Source organism: Octodon degus, unplaced genomic scaffold (assembly GCF_000260255.1).
Source record: "Octodon degus isolate 3935 unplaced genomic scaffold, OctDeg1.0 scaffold00139, whole genome shotgun sequence".
In the NCBI taxonomy this organism is placed as follows: Eukaryota; Metazoa; Chordata; class Mammalia; order Rodentia; family Octodontidae; genus Octodon; species Octodon degus.
This window is the reverse complement of record NW_004524715.1, coordinates 5,795,159-5,802,656: the sequence shown is the minus strand read 5'-3', so window position 1 is coordinate 5,802,656 and position 7,498 is coordinate 5,795,159. Positions and strand designations below refer to the sequence as shown.

Here is a 7,498-nt window from a genome sequence, read left to right as displayed (position 1 = left end):
GGGTATAGTTTTAACACCATCATTAAAGTTGTCTGCAAGAGGACCAAGGAATTCAAAACAGTACTTTTCCTTGGGATTGGAGTGTCTTTCATTTGCTTTTATAACTAGCAAATGCCATTCATAAAGACAAAAACAAAAGGAGGGGCCACCACAAATACAGGTCTATCTGAGCAAACTGACTAATACACATTACAGTTTTAAAAATGAGGGTTATATACTCTATGTTACAAGTCCCAACTAGGCAGAGTCAAAAGGACATCTTTGCTTGTTTTGTGATCATACCCCTTGGAGGTGTTGCAGGTCTTATGGTATTGGGTTTCTTTTTCTTTTCAGGTTTTAAAATCTGAAAGGAGCACATTAATGTTTCTTCCACACTCATCATGACACCTGTATTGTCAAATTCTCCACAGTAATTGGGTTCAAAGAACAGAATAACCAACTGTCTCTTTGCAAAAAATTCATATCCATCTTCAACCACCTGATGGACTCTACGTATAAGATCCAAATCATGCTTATGGAGAAATTTTGCAACCACTTCTGCACCAAATGTGAAGGACATTCTCATTTTCATCCCAGCCAAAGACATCTTTATCAAGGTCAGATCACAAAAGATCACAAAGAAGACCTGGACCTGGTACATCAGTTGGTCGCTTAAGTCACCGAATCTGCTCCATAGATTGAAGAACTGGTGATAAGCCTCCATGACAGCAGAATTTTTTCTCATCCATGATGGCTGCTATTACTAAACAGTTAAAACAGTCTGTGAAAGTTTTCCATAGTTTAATGTTGTATCTTCTTTTACATTCATCAGAAAATCCATGAAACCTGTTGAGGCTGGCACATTCATGACTCCCTCTGAGAAGAAAAAATTCTCTGGATATTTGATTTTGTAGGCTGGTAACAGGCAGACAGTCTCCAATGACTGCTTTCCCCTATCCACATAGTCCCCAAGAAACAGTCACTTTCTGGTGGGAAACCACCATATTCAAAAAGTCAAAGCAAATCATGTATTGTCCATGGATAGCATCACAAATTTTGAGTGGTGCTTCAAGTTCTAGTAGGATGTAATGACTCAGAAAGATCTAACAAGGCTTCAGGAACAGTCCTCTGATTTTGTTCTCCTGTAGCTGGACATTCTTACCTGGCTTGGACTCTTTCACTTCCAGTAGCCATTGGATAATGCTGTTGATGTTGAGTTTATCTATATTCTCCATTGTCTCCCCACCGCTGACCTTTGTGCTGGGGATTCACACCTCCTTTTCTCATGTCATGAGCACAAAGGTGGGTGGTGGCAGTGATGTCTGTGGCAGGTCCCCCAAACTGCCCAGCTCCTTGTTCTTCCTTCTTCTCTCTCCTACTTTGCCTTGTGTTTCTCTCTGTTTCCTTGCCTGTCATTGAAGTTTATGAAAAATCACTTAGAATTTTTTATGAAGCACCTTATCCATTTTAATACTTTTGAACTTTGTTATTAGTATCTGTATGGGACATCACATTACCTTTTTATACTTATTATATTCATGTTCTAGATTTGCATATCTGGTGGAATAGATTTCTATGTCTAAAGTTTTCATAGTAGGCTACATTTCTCTAAAGATGATTCATGAGGTATCATTTTGATATGTTGCTGAATTTATTGCCAGCCAGACAGTATAGTGTAAACTTTGTGTAGTTTCTTTGGTTGTGGTTATAAAGTTTGAGAACAAATATTACTATAGAAATGGTGAAGGAGCTCAGTATCTCTATGAGTGATCCAAGAGAGGAAACAGTAGCAATTCAGGCTGTTGTGATGTAGAATAGAGTGTATGGGATGTGCACTGTGTGGTCACTCCTACAAGGGGAGTAATGGCTCTTATCAAGTGATAGACATCTACTCAGGCACTGTTGATGTTCCTTGTGCTACTTGCTACATTGCCTATAATGTTCCTCTATTAAGTAAGAGAGATTGTAGGGGTCAATACATTGTGTCAGTTTGAGAAGTTAGAAGCTTAACTAAATTGACTCAGCAATTCCATGCACTAGGGCATGGAGGTCACTCCCTAGGACATGGGGGCCCACCCTAGAGTGACTCAGCACTTAGAGGATATAAAAGGAAATTGAGAAAATGTGGAGAGGAACTCCAGTCTTTGTAGTCAGCGTAGAAGGAAAGGAGAGGCTTGGTACAGGCTGCAGCTGTGTCTCCTCCCTTTGCTTTTTTAAATCTTCCATCGCCATGAAGTGTTGTCTTTTGCCATGTATTACTCTGCCTTGTAGCCAGCTGTGTATGAACTGAAATCTCCATAAACTGAGCTGAATAAGCCTTTACTTCCTTAATTTTGGGTGTTGGATATTTTGTCCCAGAAATGAGTAAAAAGTAACTGATACAGAGGTAAAGATCCATGCACTTGACAAAAAGAGCAACGTGCAAGAATCACATCAGTCTCTTCATGGTGGTTATACTCAGTCTCAGCAGCCATGTGTGGTTTGACAATGTGTGGGCATGACTTTTGTAGATGAGGTGACAACAGGCATTGCAGATAGCCTCTGTGATGCTATGTGTATGTTCATACAGTAATGAAACCTCAAATTCCTTTATGATGCATACCCATGTTTGGGGAAACATTAAGGTTGTTCCTCAGGTGATCCTTGCAGTTGTGGTGCATGCTGGGGATGGAGCAATAGAGTGTCATTGATACCACGCAAAAATCCTTTTAGTTAGAGTGTTTCTGAGCACCATTAAGAGAAGAATACAGTCAACAACAGCGAAAACTAGTCTTCAGATTTTTCTAGGTTGTATATCTTGAGGGAAGCTGAGAGCTGGAGCCTTGGGGTTGCTTATGACAAGAAAGCCAGCCTCCCTGAGGAGGAAGCACTTTCATTGGAAGCACTGTTATTTTCTCACCTTGGGAGTAAGAGGTATTTGTAAATGCTGCCGGGGGGAGAGCTTATGTGGGCCACACTGCTTCCAGTCCAGGAACCCTCACAGGACACATGACTGGTCATGCCTCTGTCCTCAGAAGGTAGATATTTTATTATAGTATCTTAAAATATTCCTCCAAATTAAATCATTTTGCTCTTTTTTATTTTGTTTCCATTGTATTGGAGATACTCCATAGTTCCTTTGTGACCTTGCCTTTTCTATATTCACATAAATCTTCTTTCTTCTAAACTAGGAATTCTTATGTTCAAGGGTATGGTTGATGCACACATAGAATATGTCATAACTATTCCTTTCTTTTGAGATAACTTGAAATAACAATACTCTCAGACTAGCTCCAATGTAAAATCCACTCTGAATATTAGCTGTTGTAATCTATGCTTTCTCTTTTTAATAACTTTTAGTTATGGGCTTAAAATAAATGTGTTTAATGGTTGCTACATGTAAGTCTTTGCTCCACTGTGTTTTGTATCATTTGACTACCAAATATTTGTTCTCTATTAGGTTCCTTAGGAATTTTTTGTAAGCACACTATTCCTTGACTTCTTCCATGTTGGTAACAGTTTATCCACGCCTTTTCTACTTGAAAATATATTTCTAGGAGAATAAAATTTTTGCTTCTTATTTAATTTCCTGGGGTATTTTAAACATTTTAACTCTATTGTCTTCTGGTCAAAGCACCACTTTCTTGAAGAGTCTGATAATAATTTAACATGCTAAGATTAAGGACTTTAAACACAATAGCAAAAAGGAGGAACTACATTTTCTGTCCAGGGATACCAAGTGTAAAACTGACTGCTTTATGTACCTTTTTTTTTTTTTTGAAACGGGGATTGAACTCAGGCCCTTGCACTTGCCAGGGAAATGCTTATTCTACTGAGCCATCTCCCTGGCCCAAAACAAATTTATTGGAAGTGAACATTGAGGTATTTATAAGCATTTTGTCCTGTAACTATATAATTGGAAATCATGCACAGATTTACTTAAAACCAATTCTGAGCTAAGCCAGGTACACTGAGCTGCTGTTTTGACAGGAAGACTTCATATTCTTTTTTTTTTTTTTTTTTTTTTTTTTTTACAGACTCTCAGGTTATGCATATTTTCCTGTTATAAATCAAAAACCTTTTCATTCTAATGAATTTTATTTTGAAAGATAATTGTATATACTCATGTCTAATCACCAGGAGATGGATTCACTTTCAAGTTCTGTAACGAACACTAGAGGACATACACATTGGAATTATGAACTTGTATATTTTAGGTACTTGTTCTCCACCGTTTGTCCCTTCTACAATTTGTATTGTGCTGCCATCTTTGCAGTATTCACTTCATGTGTTACAATCAAAATTAACTTATAAAGGCACCTCCTTTAGCAAGGAAAGGTAGAGGCAAAGAAAACATTGGTTTACTAACTTCAGATGTAAACACATTTGATTATATGTAGCCCATGTCCTATCTTTATGAATTTTTAGTTGCCATAAATTACTTCTTATAGTGTAGAAATCATGTTGACTTGGTGAAAGGCAAGGAAAATAAATATTTGCCTGGATAATAAATACTTTATCCTTTGTGTCCTCCAGTGGGTAGTAAATTCTACTGATAAGAATGGTGAAGCATGGTATGGTTGAAAGTCTGATGACATGTGGTCAATCAATTTAAGTTCTGAACAAAGAGATGGTCGGTCTGTAATGGTCCTCCAGGGAGGCAGAGCACTCCATTAATGCACACAACCAGGGGACAGGAAAAGAAAATGCCACCTGAGCTCATACTCTCTGGAAGCTCAGAGCAATTTCAGAAACTTACACTGTGCTGTGGTTTTGTAAAATTGCCATACCAAGTAACAAGAAGAAAAGCCCGAAGGAGCTGTTTGTAAGACTGATATCATCAAAGTTTATTTGTCAGGAGAAATTCTGTCACAAATGTAAGTGGGTGAGAATAGACATCAGACACAAGACTCCAATTGTGAATATGAACGCTCTGCTGGAGATGAATGGCTTGGATTTTGGTCTCACACATAGCAGACATCTGTTTTATTTTGACCAACGTGCACTGCTCGGTCTGGGTATTGCTTTCATGACTCCAAAACAATATTGTGAGGCTTATCTCATATTGGTTTATTTTAATATTAAAGTGATACACATTCAAATAAGGAAGGCAACTATATAAATATAGCTCCCCTTGGCAGCATTCCAATTTAATTTATAGACCTCACCTTTGTTACTATTTATAAATGAATCCTTCCAGATATTTTCTATGTATGTTTAATATCCTATACAAAAACATTAAAATATATACTTTTCATGAGTTTGCTGTTTTATTTAAAATCACATTTAGGACAACTTTCTGTTTCAGTAGCTGCACACCTTCTTTGATCCCTTTTGACAGTGGTGCATCGTTCTACTCAATAGATGTACAAGCATAAATGTACATAGAATCCTTTCCTTTGGAGTCAGGCAATTTCCACTGCTTAACTTTTGTAAATAATTCTGTCTTGAAATACTGGGGAGTGACCCTTTGCATAACCTGGCAGTAGGTCTGGTACATGATTTCAGGTTATTTGCAGCTTATCCCTTCAGCTGCAGTGCATGGACTACTTCTTTATCCATATTTACAATTTTGGTGGAACAAATGGAAATGCAATACCTATTCCTATTTAAATACAAGTGTTTTATTTCTTAAAGAGAGTATAAATTAGAATTAAAACAGAAAAAAGTACATATGCTACAGATTTTCACTTAGCAAAGTAATATGAATTTCGAAGTATTTGTTTTAAAACATAGAGCTGTCTTCACACTGGTTTTTCATATTACCAGATATATGAATGTAAAATTGGAAGAACAAAGAAAAACAGAAAAAAATTATAATAAATTAAGAAGAGAGAAGGTACAAACAACAAAACAGGAAAAGCAACAAATTAAAGTATTGACTACTCTTTCCATTGAACCAGTAGAAATGCACAGTACAGTTGTCCAAAACATTCTGCTTACGTACATATCTTTCCCCCCCCACTCTATCTCCTGTCCTTCTCCTCAACTCAGTAACTCTTTCCTTTTGACTAACTTCATTCACTTTTCCCAGTATGTATTGTACCCTTCACATTCTATTCTTATCTTTCAGGTTCTCACACTAAGGAGACAATATGATGTTTGCATATGCAGTTCTGATTTATTTCATTTATGAGTATGTTCTGTAGTTATATCCATTTACTGACAAAAGACTAAAATTTATCCTGTTTTATAGCTGAATAATACTCCATTGTATAAAAATACCTCAACTTCTTTATCCATTCTTCAGTTGATAGACATCTGGATTGTTTATAGGATTTAGCTATGAAAAATTCTACTGCTATAAATATGGGTGCACATATATTGCCATGGTATGAGGTTTTCAGTTCTTCTGGGAAAATACTGAGGAGGGGAATAGCTGATTTGAATGGGATCTCCAGTCCTAGCTTTTGAAGAAATCTCCAATCTGATTTCCATAGTGGTTGTACAAGTCTGCACTCCCACCAACAGTGCAGAGGAGTTCATTTTTCTCCACAGCCCCTCCAGCATTTGCTATTTTCTGACTTCTTGATGTTAGCTATTCTTTTTGAGTTGAGATGGAACCTCAGTGTCGTTATAATTTTCATTTCTCAAATGACCAATGATGGTGAACATGTTACATATATTTACTTGACATTTGTATTTCTTCCTCTGAGAAATGTATATTCATCTCAGATGCCCATTTTTGGATTGAGTCTTTGAATTTGGGGGCCTGTTTTTTTCAAATTATTTATGTTCTATACAGAAGGCCTTTGTTGGAGGGACAGTCAGCTATAATTTTTTCCCCATTTGTGGATTCTCTTTTTACTTTGTTGGAAATTTGTTTGAAGTGCAGAAACTTTTTAAAAAGAGGAGATCACAGATGTTGATTGCTTGAACTATTTCCTATGCAGTTTGGTTTTTCTTCATGAACTTTTTACCTACCCCTATGGCTTTAAGATTTCTGCCTTCATTTTTCTCCAGAAGATTTAGCATTTATGTTTTAATATTTAAATATTTCATCCATTTTGACTGTAGCTTTATGCATGGTGATGAGCATGGGTCTAGTTTTAGCCTTCAGCATGTGGAAAGTCAATTTTTCCAGAACCACTTATTAAAGAGGTTATCTTTTTTCCAGTGAGCATGTTTGGACCCTTCATCAAGATAAGGTGGCTGAGTGTATTTGCAGCTGTGTATGAACCTTCTAATCTGTTTCATTGACCCTCAGGTCTGTCTCTTTTCCAGTACCATGCTGATTTTTATCATAGTAGCTTTATAGTATAATTTCAGGTCAGCAATCATGATACCTCCTGAATTTCTTTTGCTTCTCAGGTTTGCTTTTGATGTTCTGGTCTTTTCTGGTTCCAAATGAATTTGAGGAAAGTTTCCTTTATCTCTGCAGGGTATACTAATGTTATTTTAATTGAGATTGCATAGAATTTGTATAATAATTTTGGAAGTATGGCCATTTTCACAATGCTGGTTCTTCCTCTCTGTGAGTGTGAAGTATTTTTCCATTTTATCAAATCCTCTTCAATATCTTTTCTCAGACTACATAATT

At 36.7% G+C, this 7,498-nt stretch overlaps 1 pseudogene; it reads right to left on the bottom strand.

Annotated features, from left to right (window-relative positions):
- Positions 1-247: 247 nt before the first annotated feature.
- On the bottom strand, positions 248-1,214 carry LOC101579231 (annotated as a pseudogene).
- Between the last annotated feature and the right edge of the window lie 6,284 nt (positions 1,215-7,498).